Consider the following 15,662-nt stretch of genomic DNA (forward strand, 5'->3'; position numbering starts at 1 on the left):
TCATTTACCTAAGATTTCACCTGAAAGTGGGAAATCTGTGTGAGATTTGAATTGACTAAAATCAATTGTGTGGAAGAAGTTAGAAGTTCAACAAATTTCTTGGTAACACAGAACTTTTCTGAGAGTCTCAAAATATTTATTACCATTTTTTCAATATAAACATTGATAATAAGGGTCTCAAAAATTCTCGTCTCTCTAGAATATAATGTCACAGGTAATTCTTTACAGGCTAAGTGACTCTCATACTGAAGGCCCAGGGGTAGAGATTTCAGCCTCAGAATCCCTGGGCTCTCTTGTCACTTTCACAAGTAGTAAGGGGTCTTTTCCTACCCCATCTTTCTTCCCTTCCAGAACTCCTCTCCTTGGGGACTCCAGAGGACAACCTGAAACAACAAGAAAATTGCTTGGTTATATCTGTGACATAGCAGAATGACCACACACATTTTAGACGCAGAAACAATGCAAGAGATACAGATCATAAAAGTTTCTGTACATAAAATGCTTGGAGCTATCATGTTAGGGCAGGACTATGTAACTCTTGACCCATAGTCTGGAAAATATTTGTTACAAGAGATGATTATTTCTCAAGCTGAATACACAAAAAAAATGGAAAAGAGGAAACCACAGTTCCAGAACATTTGTTCCTCAATGACAAGTCAACTCTTTCTTTGCAACTATGTCCTGATTCCCACATCTATGCAGATAATCCCAACCTGTATAGATTGTCCATAAATGAATGTTACCTAAACTCTGAAAGTCACCAAATGTCCCACAACTTTCATCTTACATAAGAAACAGAAAATAAATCGATATTTTCTACATCAGCTCTACTGCTTCTAGATCTAATGTTCTCTGACTTTATTTTTTAAATCTGGAATAATGTTCTTCTCATCCAACCCAAGAAACTAAGTAAAGAAAATTAATCTATTATATTAGGAGCAATGGTCACCATAAGGTAGGAAAATGTCAAAAATATGTCCGTATTTTAGCAACTTCCCACACTTTGGACATATACAGAATTAGCACAAAAATCATTTGATGGTCCAAAGAACTAACATTTGAATTTGGAAAATGTGGTCATAATGGCATAACTTGTATGCATCAGTGAATGGGAGTGGGGTTGCAGGAGGCATATTCAGATTCTGAGTAGGCTTCTGTCTCATACACCAACTTGCAGAAAAGTGGAAGTTGATGTGTAAGAGAGATAGGAGCCCATTCAGATTTTGAACTCTCTGAAAGGCTCTTGGTCATTTACAAGAAGCCCTGGATAATAAGCCTGGGTATCTCTACCCTTCCTGGGGGAGATACTCCTCTCACTCATTGCTGGAATGGAAAGCTTCAGAAAAAGCCACCCATTTGACCCCTTTGAAAGCAGCTCTTGGAGTATTGCTCTTCTGCCTATGGGTTCTAAGGGCAAACAACAGTCTCAAGAACAATAGCAGGTGAGGAAGTGGTACATGAATTGAAGTGAGGAATCAAAGACATTTGTACAAACAACTGGGAGTTACAGTGACTTCATGTGAACTTTGTGGTAATACACATTTCCAACTATAAGTGTTAAGTTATATATTCTCACTATAAATTACATATTCTAATTTATGTAATTGCAGTGTTTGGAGAGACATTCTGATGGTCTACAATTGAAATCATCATATACTTTTATTACGGTGGGGATGCAACAACCCAAAAATGTGGTACCATTCTTCCCTTGAGTTAATAAGCAAAAATGTTCCCAAATCCAAATATGTACTCAGACAGAAATGTATTTTCACCCTGTTTTACTTATCTCAAAGCAACACAAGAACCTTTTACAGACTAGGCATTTTAATTTTGTATGAGGGAAAGCTGTTCAGAGTATCTATAGGACATATTCATAAAATGGTTGTGCAGCAGTGGGCACAAAGAACTCTAGAATTTAGTGTGTTCCCTCTCTGTGATGTGATGAGGGAGCCTAAAAACAGCAAAAAAGCAAATTAGAGCTGACCTTGACTGGAGAGGCAAGTTCCATAATATACACAACCTGCAGGAACTATGATTAACACATGGTCATAATGTCACCCAAAAAAGTGGACTTTCAGTCTCCTCAGGCCATTTCTACGATGATCTCATACCTACAAAGTCCCTTTGCCCTTATCCTATCACAAAAGCAAATTTACAACCACTTCCTGGAGACCAGCCACCTTTCTTTTCATTGTCTAGCATGAAAAAAATGATATCTAAGTCACTGAGTCACGTAAGAGGGAACCTCTCTAGTAGGAAGAGAAATATCACAAGTATAGATTGCAAAAGAAACTTTTCAACCAACAAGAGTTAACAGGGCTCAGAATCAAACCTCTGCCTGAAAAATATTCTCTCTAGAGAGAAATCTCAGTGGTTTTAGACTAAGCTTAGAGGAAGAGAGGTCATGTGCACACTTTGAAGAGTCTGTTTCACTGAGACCAGAATTGAGCATGGGGTTAGCTATCTGGCACATAGACTACGGAACTGAGTGGAGTTGCCAGGTTTTGGCCAAAAGAACCCAGAGGCAAAGGGCAAAGAATACTTACCTGTCCTTTCTAGATGGTCCATCTTTATCTCCCTGTTTTTTTTGTCCTTATGCACAGTGTTATGCAGAGAATACCTGCATCTGATCAAAACTAAGACAAAGCATACTGCATCAGAGACTATCATCTGAAAACTCTCTCAAATATCCCCAGATTCCAAACAACGTCCCATATTTTTATACTGGGTATTACTATTGGCTCAGTCAGGGCCCAAGATACTGTCTTATGCTCCATGAGGATACCAGGAATGGACTTCTTAGTCTAGTTTTGTTCTGTGTCCTCCAAGTATATTAATTATATATAAGATTATAATGTCTAAGAACTCTAAGTCCTGGGTCATGGAGCCTTGGAGACCAGAGAAGAGCAAGCATTATTTTCTTGTTTCTCACATTATAATAAATATCTTGCCCCCCTTCATACATTTATTATTTCACTATGTTTCCCTGTGTCCTCAGGCCCACCATGACACTTACATTTCTTTATGTGCTGGTCTATCTCAAGTAAAAAGGGAGAAAACATGGCAAAAAGAAAAAATACAAAAAGCATAGCAAACACAACATAGAGCCAAGGAACACCATTTGGGAGTAAACTGGCTCCTGGTTCAACCACCGCCATTGGGATGTGAGAGAGGACATGGAATTCTCTGCCGAGCTCTGTCGTCTCCTTGGTGATCAAAGTGATGAAGTCATAACTTCAGACACAATGGGAGTGATGAATATCTGGGTGGAAATTGGCTAAGCCTCATCCCATATGTGCCATATAGGAATGATAAATCTCAGGCAGTTTCCCTTCCACCAGAGGTCTATTGAGCCTAAAACACTAGATCAGCAGGGTAGACCAGGAGGAAGGTAGGTTACTACACAGATATTCAGAGTAAGCATCTCACTGCAAAAGAACGACATCTGTGTATTACAGGGAAGGGCCTGTTTCCCTAGACTTCTCAGCCCTAGAGCCAATCTTACTCAGCAACGTGTCATCTAAGTTGAAGCACCAAGGAAAGCATATTTTCCCAAAGAAAGACTTCAAGTTTTTCCCTAGAATTCCTGGCATTCCCTGTCTTAACATGCTTATTCATGTCAGGAATATCTCATGTGTATCATAAAACTGTCTCCCCAGAACATGTGTCCACATGAAGGGAACAGTTTATTTTTCTTTTTATTTATTTATTTTTTAAAATTATACTTTAAGTTTTGGGACACATGTGCAGAATGTGCAGGTTTGTTACATAGGTATACCTGTGCCATGGTGGTTTGCTGCACCCATCATCCCATCATCTACATTCAGTATTTCTCCTAATGCTATTCCTCCCCTTGCCCTTCATCATCTGACAAGCCCCAGTGAGAGACATTCCCCTCCCTGTTGTCCATGTGTTCTCACTGTTCAACTCCCACTTATGAGTGAGAACATGCAGTGTTCAGTTTTCTGTTCCTGTGTTAGTTTGCTGAGAATGAAGGTTTCCAGCTTCATCCATGTCCCTGCAAAGTACATGAACACATCCTTCTTTATGGCTGCATAGTATTCCATGGTATATATGTGCCACATTTTCTTTATCTGGTCTATCATTGATGGACATTTGAGTTGGCCCCAAGTCTTTGCTATTGTAAATAGTGCTGTAACAAACCTACGTGTGTATGGTGTGTATGTGACTTTGGAGTAGAATGATTTATAATCCTTTGGATATAAAACCAGTAATGGGATTGCTGGGTCAAATGGTATTTCCGGTTGTAGATCCTTGAAGAATCACACTGTCTTCCACAGTGGTTGAACTAATTTACACTCCCACCAACAGTGTAAAAGCGTTCCTACTTCTCCACATCCACTCCAGCATCTGTTGTTTCTTGACTTTTTAATGATTTACATTCTAACTGGAGTTAGATGGTATCTCACTGTGGTTTTGATTTGCCTTTCTCTAATGACCGGTGACGATCTTTTTTTGTTATGTTTGTTTGGCTGCACAGATGTCTTGTTTTGAGAAGTGTCTGCTAAAATCCTTTGCCCACTTTTTGATGGGATTGTTTGTGTTTCTCTCATAAACTTGTTTAAGTTCCTTGTAGATTCTGGATATTGGCCCTTTGTCTGATGGATAGATTGCAAAAATTTTCTCCCATTCTGTAGGGTGTCTGTTCACTCTGATGATAGTTTCTTTTGCTGTGCAGAAGCTCTTTAGTTTAATTAGATTCCATTTGGCAATTTTGGCTTTGGTTGCCACTGCTTTTGGTGTTTTAGTCATGAAGTCTTTGCCCATGCTTGTGTCCTGAATGGTATTGCCTAGGTTTCCTTCTAGGGTTTTTATGGTTTTAGGTCTTACATTTAAGTCTTTAATCCAATCCACCTTGAGATAATTTTTGTTTAAGGTGTAAGGAAGGGGTCCAGTTTTTGTTTCTGCATATGGCTAGCCAGTTTTCCCAACATCTTTGTTAAATAGGGAATCCTTTCCCCATTACTTGTTTTTGTTGGGTTTGTCGAAGATCAGAGGGTTGTAGATGTGTGATGTTATTTCTGAGGCCTCTGTTCGGTTCCATTGGTCTATATATCTGTTTTGGTACCAGTACCATGCTATTTTGGTTACTGTAGCCTTGCAGTATAGTTTGAAGTTAGGTAGCATGATGCCTCCAGCTTTGTTCTTTTTGCTTAGGGTTGTCTTGGCTATACGGGCCCTTTTTTGCTTCCATATGAACTTTAAAGTAGTTTTTTTCTAATTCCGTGAAGAAAGTCAATAGTAGCCTGATGGGAATGGCATCGGATCTATAAATTACCTTAGGCAGTATGGCCATTTTTCACGATATTGATTCTTCCTATCCAAAAGCATGGAATGGTTTTCCATTTGTTTATGTACTCTCTTCTTTCCTTGAGCAGTGGTTTCCTTGAAGAGGTCCTTCTCCTTAAAGAGGTCCTTCGCATCCCTTGTAAGTTTTATTTCTAGGTATTTTATTCTCCTTGTCACAATTTGAATGGGAGTTCACTCATGATTGGACTCTCTTTTGGTCTATTATTGGTGTTTAGAAATGCTTGAAATTTTGGCATACTGATTTTGTATCCTGAGACTTTGCTGAAGTTGCTTATCAGCTTAAGGAGTTTTGGGGCTTAGATGATGGGGTTTTCTAAATATACAATCATGTCATCTGCAAACAGAGACAGTTTGACTTCCTCTCTTCCTACTTGAATACCTTTTATTTCTTTGTCTTGCCTGATTGCCCTCACCAGAACTTCCAATACTAAGTTGAATAGGAGTGGTGAGAGAGGGTATCTTTGTCCTGTGCCAGTTTTCAAAGGGAATTCTTCCAGCTTTTGCCCATTCAGTATGATATTGGCTGTAGGTTTGTCATAAATAGCTCTTATTATTTTGAGATATGTTCCATCATTACCAAGTTTGAGTGCTTTTAGCAAGAAGGGGTGTTGAATTTTATCAAAGGCCTTTACTGCTTTATTGAAATAATCATGTGGTTTTTGTCATTGGTTCTGTTTATGTGATGGATGACATTTAGTGATTTGCATATGCTGAACCAGCCTTGCATCCGAGGGATGAAACTGACTTGATGGTGGTGGATAAGCTTTCTGATGTGCTGTAGGATCTCGTTTGCCAATATTTTATTGAGGATTTTTACGTTGATGTTCAGAGATATTGGCCTGAAATTTTCCTTTTTTGTGTGTCTCTGCCAGGTTTTGGTAGGAGAATGATTCTGGCCTCATAAAATGAGTTAGGAAGGATTCCTTGTTTTTCTGTTGTTTGGAATAGTTTCAGAAGGAATGGTACCAGCTTCTCTTTGTACCTCTGGTAGAATTCAGCTGTGAATCCATATGAACCTGGGCTTTTTTTGGTTGGTAGACTATTAATTACTGCCTTAATTTCAGATCTTGTTATTGGTCTCTTCAGGGATTCGACTTCTTCCTAGTTTAGTCTTGGGAGGGTATATGTGTCCAGGAATTTATCCATTTTTTTTCTAGATTTTCTAGTTTATTTGCATAGAGGTGTTTATAGTATTATCTGATGGTAGTTTGTATTTCTGTGGGATCAGTGGTGATATCCTCATTGTCATTTTTTAATGTGTCTATTTGATTCTTCTCTCTTTTCTTCTTTATTAGTCTGGCTAGCAGTCTATTTATTTTGTTAATATTTTCAAAAATCAGCTTCTGGATTCATTGATTTCTTTGAAGAGTCTTTCATGTCTCTATCTCCTTCAGTTCTGCTCTGATCTTAGTTATTTTTTGTCTTCTGCTAGCTTTTGAATTTGTTTGCTCCTGCTTCTCTAGTTATTTCAATTGTGATCTTAGGATGTCGATTTTAGATCTTTTCTGCTTTCTTCTGTGGGCATTTAGTGCTATAATTTTTTTCTCTAAACGCTGCTTTAGCTATGTCCCAGAGATTCTGGTATGTTGTTTCTTTGTTCTCGTTGGTTTCAAAGAACTTATTTATTTCTGCCTTAATTTTGTTATTTACCCAATAGTCATTCAGGAGCAGGTTGTTCAGCTTCCATGTAGTTTTGTGATTTTGAGTGCATTTCTTAATTTCGAGTTCTAATGATTTCACTGGGGTCTGAGAAATTGTTTGTTACGATTTCTCTTCCTTTACATTTGCTGAGGAGTGTTTTACTTCCAATTATATGGTCAATTTTAGAATAAGTGCTATTTGGTGCTAAGAAGAGTGTATATTCTGTTGATTTGGGGTGGAGAGTTCTGTAGATGCCTATTAGGTCCATGTGGTCCAGAGCTGAGTTCAAGTCCTGAATATCCTTGTTAATTTTCTGTCTCATTAATCTGTTTAATATTGATGTTGGGATGTTAAAGTCTCCCACTATTATTGTGTGGGAGTCTAAGTCTCTTTGTAGGTCTCTAAAACTTGCTTTATGTATACAGGTGCCCTTGTATTGGGTGCATATATATTTAGGATAGTTAGCTCTTCTTGCTGCATTGATCCCTTTACCATTATGTAATGCCCTTCTTTGTCTCTTTTGATCTTTGTTGGTTTAAAGTCTGTTTTATGAGGGACTTGGATTGCAGCCCCTACTTTTTTTTTTTTTTTGCTTTCCATTTGCTTGGTAAATATTCCTCCATCCCTTTATTTTGAGCCTATGTGTGTCTTTGTACATGAAATGGGTCTTCTGAGTACAGCACACTGATGAGTCTTGACTCTTTATCCAATTTGCCAATCTGTGTCTTTTAATTGGGGCTTTCAGCTCATTTATACTTAAGATTAATATTGCTATGTGTGAATTTGATCCTGTCATCATGATGCTAGCTGGTTATTTTGCACATTAGTTGGTGCAGTTTCTTCATAGTGTCATTGGTCTTTACAATTTGATATGCTTCTGCAGTGGCTGGTACTGGTTTTTCCTTTTCATATTTAGTGTTTCCTTCAGGAGCTCTTGTAAGGCAGGCCTGGAGGTGACAAAATCTCTCAGCATTTGCTTGTCTGTAAAGGATTTTATTTCTCTTTCACTTATGAAGCTTAGTTTGGCTGGATATGTAATTCTGGATTGAAAATTCTTTTCTTTAAGAATGTTGAATATTGGTCCCACTCTCTTCTGGCTTGTAGGGTTTCTGCAGAGAGATCTGCTGTTAGTCTGATAGGCTTCCCTTTGTGGGTATCCTGACCTTTATCTGCCCTTAACATGTTTACCTTCATTTCAACTTTGGTGAACCTATTATGTGTCTTGGGGTTGCTCTTCTCAAGGAGTATCTTAGTGGTGTTCTCTGTATTTCCTGAATTTGAATGTTGTCCTGTCTTGCTAGGTTAGAAGTACTCATGGATAATATCCTGAAGTGTGTTTTCCAAATTGCTTCCATTCTCCCCATCACTTTCAGGTACACTAATCAATTTTAAGTTTGGTCTTTTCATATAGTCCCATATTTCTTGGAGGCTTTGTTCATTTTTTATTCATTCTTTTTTCTCTTTGTCTTCATGGTTTATTTCATTAAGTTGATCTTCAGTCTCGGATATCCCCTCTTTTGGTTGATTGATTTGGCTATTGATACTTGTGTATGCTTCACGAAGTTCTCTTGCTGTTTTTCAGCTCCATCAGGTCATTTATGTTCTTCTCTAAATTGGTTATTCTCGTTATCAGTTCCTGTAACCTTTTATCAAGGTTCTTAGCTTCCTTACATTGGGTTAGAACATGCCCCTTTAGCTCGGAGGAGTTGGTTATGACCCACCTTCTGAAACCTACTCTGTCAATTCATCAAACTCCTTCTTCAACCATTTTTGTTCCCTTGCTGGCAATGAGTTGTAATCCTTTGGAGGAGAAGAGGCATTCTGGTTTTTGGAATTTTCAGCATTTTTGCTCTGGTTTTTCCCCATCTTGGTGGAATTTTCTACCTTGAGCTTTGATGTTAGTAACCTTCAGATGGGGTTTTTGCATCGGCTTCCTTTTTGTTGATGTTGAAATTATTGCTTTCTGTTTGTTAGTTTTCCTTCCAACCATCAGGCCTCTCTTTTGCAGGTCTGCTGCAATTTGCTGGAGGTCCACTCCAGATCCTGTTTGCCTGGGTATCACCAGTGGAGGTTGCAGAACAGCTAAGATTGCTGCCTGTTCCTTCCTCTGGAAGCTTCATCCCAGAAGGGCTCCTGCTGGATGCCAGCTGGCACTCTCCTCTCTGAGGTGTCTGTCGCCTCTTCTGGGGGTTGTCTCCCTGTCAGGAGGCACAGGGGTCAGGGACCAACTTGATGAGGCAGTGTGTCCCTTAGCAGACCTCGAGTCCTGTGCTTGAAAATCTGCTGCTTTCTTCAGTGCTGGCAGGTAGAAACTTTTAAGTCTGCTGAAGCTGCACCCACAGCCGCCCCTTCCTCCAGGTGCTCTGTCCCGGGGAGATGGGAGTTTTATCTATAAGCCCCTGACTGGGGCTGCTGCCTTTCTTTCAGACATGCCTTGCCCAGAGAGGAAGAATCCAGAGAGGCAGGCTAGCTACAGTGGCTTTCCTGTGCTGAGGTGGTCTCTGCCCAGTCCAACCTTCCCTGCAGCATTTTTACACTGTGAGGGGAAAGCTGCCTACTCAAGCCTCAGTAATGGCAGACGCTTCTCCCCCCACCAAGCTCAAGTGTCCCAGGTCGACTTCAGACTGCTGTGCTGGCAGCAAGAATTTCCAGCCAGTAGATCTTAGCTTACTGGACTCATGGGGGTGAGACCTGTTGAGCAAGACCATTTGGCTCCCTGGCTTCAACCCCCTTTCCAGGGGAGGGAAAGGTTCTATCTCACTGGGGTTCCAGGCGCTGCTGGGGGGGGGGGGGAAAGAAAGAAAAAGAAGAATCTGCTGCAGCTAGCCCGTGTCTGCTCAAATGGCCACCCAGTTTTGTGCTTGAACCCCACGGCCCTGGTAGTGTAGGCACCCGAGGGAATCTCCTGGTCTGTGGGTTGCAAAAACCATGGGAAAAGCATAGTATCTGCGCTGGATAGCACCATCCCTCACCGCTTTTCTTGGCTAGGGGAGGGAGTTCCCCTGCCCCTTGTGCTTCTCGAGTGAGGCAATGCCTCATCTTGCTTCGGCTCGCCCACAGTGGGCTGCACCTACTTTCTAACCAGTCCCAATGAGACAAACCAGGTACCTCAGTTGGAAATACAGAAATCGCCCACCTTCTGCGTTGGTCTAACTGGGAGCTGCAGACAAGAGCTGTTCCTATTTGGCCATCTTGCCCAGAACCCCCAGGGAACAGTTTTTTTTTCCAAGATGTAAATTACATTGTCTTGTGAACTAAACAGTATATCGAGCAATAGTTACTCTGACTATCACCATGACATGCTTTCTCGATCCTTGGCAGCAATTCTGGAACCAGACAGGAGAGAGAGGCTCTGCATTCCTAACCTACTATGCAAACCCATCTCATGGTTTTCAAAGAATTTAGGTCAATTCATTCTCCCCCTTTCATAAGAGCACTTACAAGAAGATGTCTCATGCTTCAAGTACCTTTCCCGAGAGTCCCAGCCCACTGCCATAGCGATGGCTCTGCCTTGTTTCACGCCGCACAGCACAGGATGATCCCAATCTCGGTCTAAACACAACCTTCTCTAAAATCCCAGTGGAGACCCACTGATAAGATGTTTGCATGACTCTGTAGCCTTGGCTAGCTCTCAAGACTTCTCATGTACCAGCTCCAGGAGTCTTCATGCCTAGTCTCTGTCTGACATGAGTATGTGCGTTCTCTCAAGGTCAAGTTCCCTATTTTTGTTCCCACAAAAGAACAAAGAGAAATCACCACCATTGTGACTCTGACTAAGAATCTAAACTGTGCCAATGCTCCCTCTGCGAGCATCTGATCCAACTGAGGAAATAAAATCCCAGGCAGGAAAGTCAAAGGTCATCATGGGCTGGGGTACTTGGGGAATTCTTTATGGAACAGCACAGAGAAGGAATGACAGCTAGGCAAAGGGAACTAACAGGAAATGTTCTCCTGAGGCTCAAAGTGACTTCTTGGCTTTCGTGGATGGAAACAGGGAATGAAGACAACCATGTATATGCCTTTATTGTCTTTTTGGGAGAAAAAATGATGTTGGGAGACTCTCAGAAACTTAACACTTCTCAGTCTAAATTTCATTTTTAAGTTATTGAGATAATTAATATTTAGAAGTTGAAACCAAAAAACTGTTGATGCTGTTTTACTCTTATAATTATTAATACTAATAACTACATAGAATTCTATCTAGTCCCTGTGTTATTTTGTTTTGTGTGTGTTCATATCTCATACAGACAGATTCTTATTTTAGACCAAAAATACTCTGACTCTAGCACATGCTTCTCCCCTTAGAAAGCTCATTCCTTTTTATGTAGAACTTGATTCATTATTTTTATTGTTATGTATATGATCTGTGTTCCCTCGTGTGAGGAAAGGGAAAATGTCATTTAAATAAGCATAAGTGAAGTAGCTTATAAAAAATAACATTTGCTTTTTCCTTTTAACAAAACCAGAGGGACTCTTAAACCTGAAGTCAATTTAATAATCAAAATATAAACACAAGTAACTTTAAAATAACTATATATGAACAAAGTTATTAAAATGGTACAGGAAAATAGTGCAGAATTAAAAAGTGATTTATTAGAATCTCTTTTAAAAATTTATTCTTTTTACTGGAGTTTGCAGTGAGCTGAGATCGCGCCACCATGCTCCAGCCTCAGAGACACAGCAAGATTCCGTCTCAAAAAAAAAAAAAAGAAAATCATTCTTTTTATAAATTTTTTTTTTTATCAAGGGAAAGGCAGTTGAAAGTTTCTTACAGTTTTAGTCTATGCCATTATTAGCATAAGGGTGAATCCTTTTAAGTGTTTGGGAAATTCACCAAGTTCAGCTATGCAATTATGTAGGCATAAGAGAATAAACCAGACATTTTCTGTGTATCGAATTCTTAGGCTTTCTTGAATCTGAATTTAGGCCCCAGAGATTGGTTTATAATATACATTCTTTAATACATTTATCCAGTATATCATTAAACAAAAACTATCTTTAAACTTTATTTTGAAATAATCATAAATTCACATAGTTGCAAAAATAGTACATTTGCTTGGCTCCAATTTTGGCTATTACAAATAAAGCTGCAATGAAAAAGTACATACAAGTTTTTGTGTGGATATAAGTTTTCCTTTCTCTGGGATAAATACCTAGTAGTTAGATCTTATGGTATATGTATGGTTCATTTTTAGGATCATAAAAAAGCCTCAATGATTTCAAAAGTTTGTAATAATTCATATATATTATCTGACCAAAGTGGGGAAATAATGATAAAATTAGAAAATAATTTTAACTGAACAATAGTGAAAATATAATATATAAAATTTATTAAATAAAGTAGTACTTATATCCAGGTGTGGTGACACGCACCTATAATATCAGTTATATGGGAGGCTGAGACAGAAGGATTCCTTGAGCCCTGGAGTTTGAGTTCAGCCTAGACAGCATAGCAAGATCTCATCTCTTAAAAAATAGTTTAAAAAGTAGTGTAACAGTTAGAGGAAAAGTTACAGACATAATTATATTAAATCTTAGATTATAGCAAAATGAATCTAAAAATAGTAATAGAATGCATAAAGATACAGAAACAAGCTTAGAAAATGATACAATAGAAAATCAACCTGTAATAGAGTAGATCATTAAAGCTAAAAACTATGTGAAAATCTAAATGAAATTGTTAAAATCCTCCACCAAGATTGATAAAGGATATAAAAAGTATAATACAAATTGTTATTAGGAATGAATAAAGGATATGCTACCATAAATTCTACAGATGCTAAAATGATAATACACCTTGTACCAACGTAGATAATTTCTTTTAAAACCGGCAAAGGAAGAATTAGGAAATCTCAGTAGTCTTCTAAGTATTACAAAAATTGAATGCATTATTGAAAACATTCCCAGAAAGCAAACTTCTGGATCACATAACTTCACCAATGATTCTCCCAAGTATTTAGATCAGAAATATCACTACTTTTCAACAGATGAAAGAAATTGAAAAGGACACACACAAAAATGAAAAGACATCCCATGTTTATTGATTGGAAGAAATAATATTATTAAAATGATCATACTATACAAAATAATCTACAGATTTAGTGCAATATCTATCAAATTATGTGTGCCATAAAAATACTTTTATGGTATAGAACATGTTTTTTAAGCCAGCATAACTTAATACAAAAGCTTGGGGGGAAAAACTTTATGAGAAAGAAATACAACAAATCCCTCTTATGAGCATGTTGCATAAGACTAAGCATATTATTAGCAAAATTAATCTGGAGCATATATGAAGAATAATATATTATGACTAAGTAAAGCTTATGCCAGGAATGCAAGGGTGATTTAGCATTTAAAAATTCAATCAATGTAATATCTCTTTGATACTGAAAAAGGGCCAAAATTATACAATTATTTTGATACATATCAAACAAGCATTTGATAAAATTCAACACTCATTAATGTTAAAAATTCTTAGCAAAATAAGAATGGAAGGAAACTTCTTCAACCTGGTAAAGAACATCTACACAAAACCTACAGCAAACACGATACATGCTGACATATTAAAAGCTATCTCTCTCCCTCATATTGCTAATGAAGTGAGTACTATCACTATCACCATAATTCATCATATATACAATCTACCAGGTGTAGTAGGTGATATATAATATATATCCTAATGCATTTTTTATGTTTGTTCTATGAACCTGTGATTTTAGATTTGTTCATTTCTCTTTTTTGTGTATGAATTTTCATTATTTTAAAGGTGTTGATGGATTTAGAATTAATTTTTGATGAGTTGACCTCTTTATCATTATAATATGTTAATTTTTGTCTTTAATGGTGCTTTTATTGAAGAGACTGTTCTTTCCCCAAAATATATCCTTTGTATATTTGTCAAGAATTATTTGGCTGTAAATGCATGGATTTATGTCTTGGCCCTCTGTTCTGTTCTATTGGCATATGTGTCTGTTTTTACTCCAGTACCATACTGATTTCTTTACTACAGTTTTGTAGTATATTTTGACATCAGATAGTGTGATGCTGCCATCTTTTCTCTTTTTGCACAGGATTTCCATGGCTATTTGGGGTCTTTTATGGCTCCATAGAATTTTAGGATTTTTTTTTCTATTTCTGTGGAGAATGGCACACATAATTTGATAGAGATTGCACTAAATCTGTAGATTATTTTGTATAGTATGTTCATTTTAATAATATTATTTCTTCCAATCAATAAACATGGGATGTATTTTCATTTTTGTGTGTGTCATTTTCAATTTGCTTCATCAGTGTTTTGTAGTTTTGATTGTTAAATTTATTCCTAGGTATTTGATTTTTAGGTAATTATTGTAAAGAAATTACTTTCTTGATTTCTTTCTCTAGTTTATTATTGATGTATAGAAACACTACTGATTTTCATATGTTAATTTTGTATCCTGCAACTTTACTAAATTTGTATGCCCATTTTAAAAGTTTTTGGTGGAGTCTTATGTATGTAAGAGCATGTCCTCTGCAAACAGTAACAATTTCACTGCTTCTTTTTCAATTTAAGTGCTCTTTCTTTCTCTTGCCTAATTGCTCTGACTAGTACTTCCAGTACTATGCTGAATAAGAGTGGTGAAAATGGCCATCCTTGCCTTGTTCCAGTTCATACATAAAAAACTTTCAATTTTTCCCTGTTTAGTGTGATGTTACCTGTTTTCTCATATATAATCTTCATTTTATTGTGGTATGTTCCTTCCGTATCTAATTCGTACAGAGTTTTTTCATGAAGGGATAGTGGGTTTTATCCAGTGCTTTTTTTGCATCTATTGAGATGATCACAAGGCTTTTGTCCTTCATTCTGTTGATGTGATGCATCATATTTACTGACTTATGTGTGTTTAATCATCCTTGCACCCCTGGGATAAATCTTACTTGATCACGCTACAAAATATTTTGATGTGCTGTTGGATTTGGTTTTCTAGTATATTATTGAGGACTTCTGCATATATGTTCATCACAGATATAGACTTATAGTTCTTTGTTGTTGTGTCTTCATCTGGTTTTGGTATCAGATTAATGCTATCCTTATAGAATGAGTTTGGAGTCCCCTTCAGTTTTTTGGAATAGTTTGAGAAGAACTGGTGTTAACACTTATTTAAATGTTTGATAGAAGTCAGCAGTGAAGTCATCCAGTCTTGGACTTTTCTTTACTGGGAGACTTTTTATTATGGCTTCAATCTTATTACTTGTTCTTAGTCTTGTTCAGATTTTCTATTTCTTTTTAGTTCAATCTTGGTAGGTTTTATGTATCCAGGAATGTATCCATTTCCTCTAGGTTTTCCAATTCATTGGTGTATAGTTTTTCTTAAAACTTACGATCCTTTGTATTTCTGTGGTTATCAGTTGTAACGTCTCTTTTTGTTTGATTTACTTGCGTTCTTTCTCTTATTAGTCTAGCTAATGATTTGTCAATATTGTTTATCTTCTCCAAAAAACAACTTCTCATTTTGTTGATTTTTATATTGTTTTTTGTCTTGATTTCATCTGCTCTGAATTTTTTTTTTTTTTTTTTTGAGACAGAGTCTCACTCTGTCGCTCAGGCTTGAGTGCAGTGGCATGATCTTGGCTTACTGCAACCTCTGCCTCCCAGGTTCAAGTGATTCTCCTGCCTCAGCCTCCCGAGTAGCTGGGATTATAGGCCC

The 15,662-nt window shown here is 37.6% G+C and overlaps 1 long non-coding RNA gene across 1 annotated transcript; it reads right to left on the minus strand.

Moving 5' to 3' along the window:
• Positions 1–247: 247 nt before the first annotated feature.
• LOC139356897 (uncharacterized) lies at positions 248–3,156 on the minus strand. The gene is made up of 3 exons (XR_011609419.1): positions 3,017–3,156; positions 2,547–2,636; positions 248–383 (listed from the first exon to the last, which is right to left on the minus strand). It is a non-coding gene; the product is annotated as an uncharacterized lncRNA (long non-coding RNA).
• Positions 3,157–15,662: the final 12,506 nt, after the last annotated feature.

Source organism: Macaca nemestrina, chromosome 10 (assembly GCF_043159975.1).
Source record: "Macaca nemestrina isolate mMacNem1 chromosome 10, mMacNem.hap1, whole genome shotgun sequence".
Classification (NCBI taxonomy): Eukaryota; Metazoa; Chordata; class Mammalia; order Primates; family Cercopithecidae; genus Macaca; species Macaca nemestrina.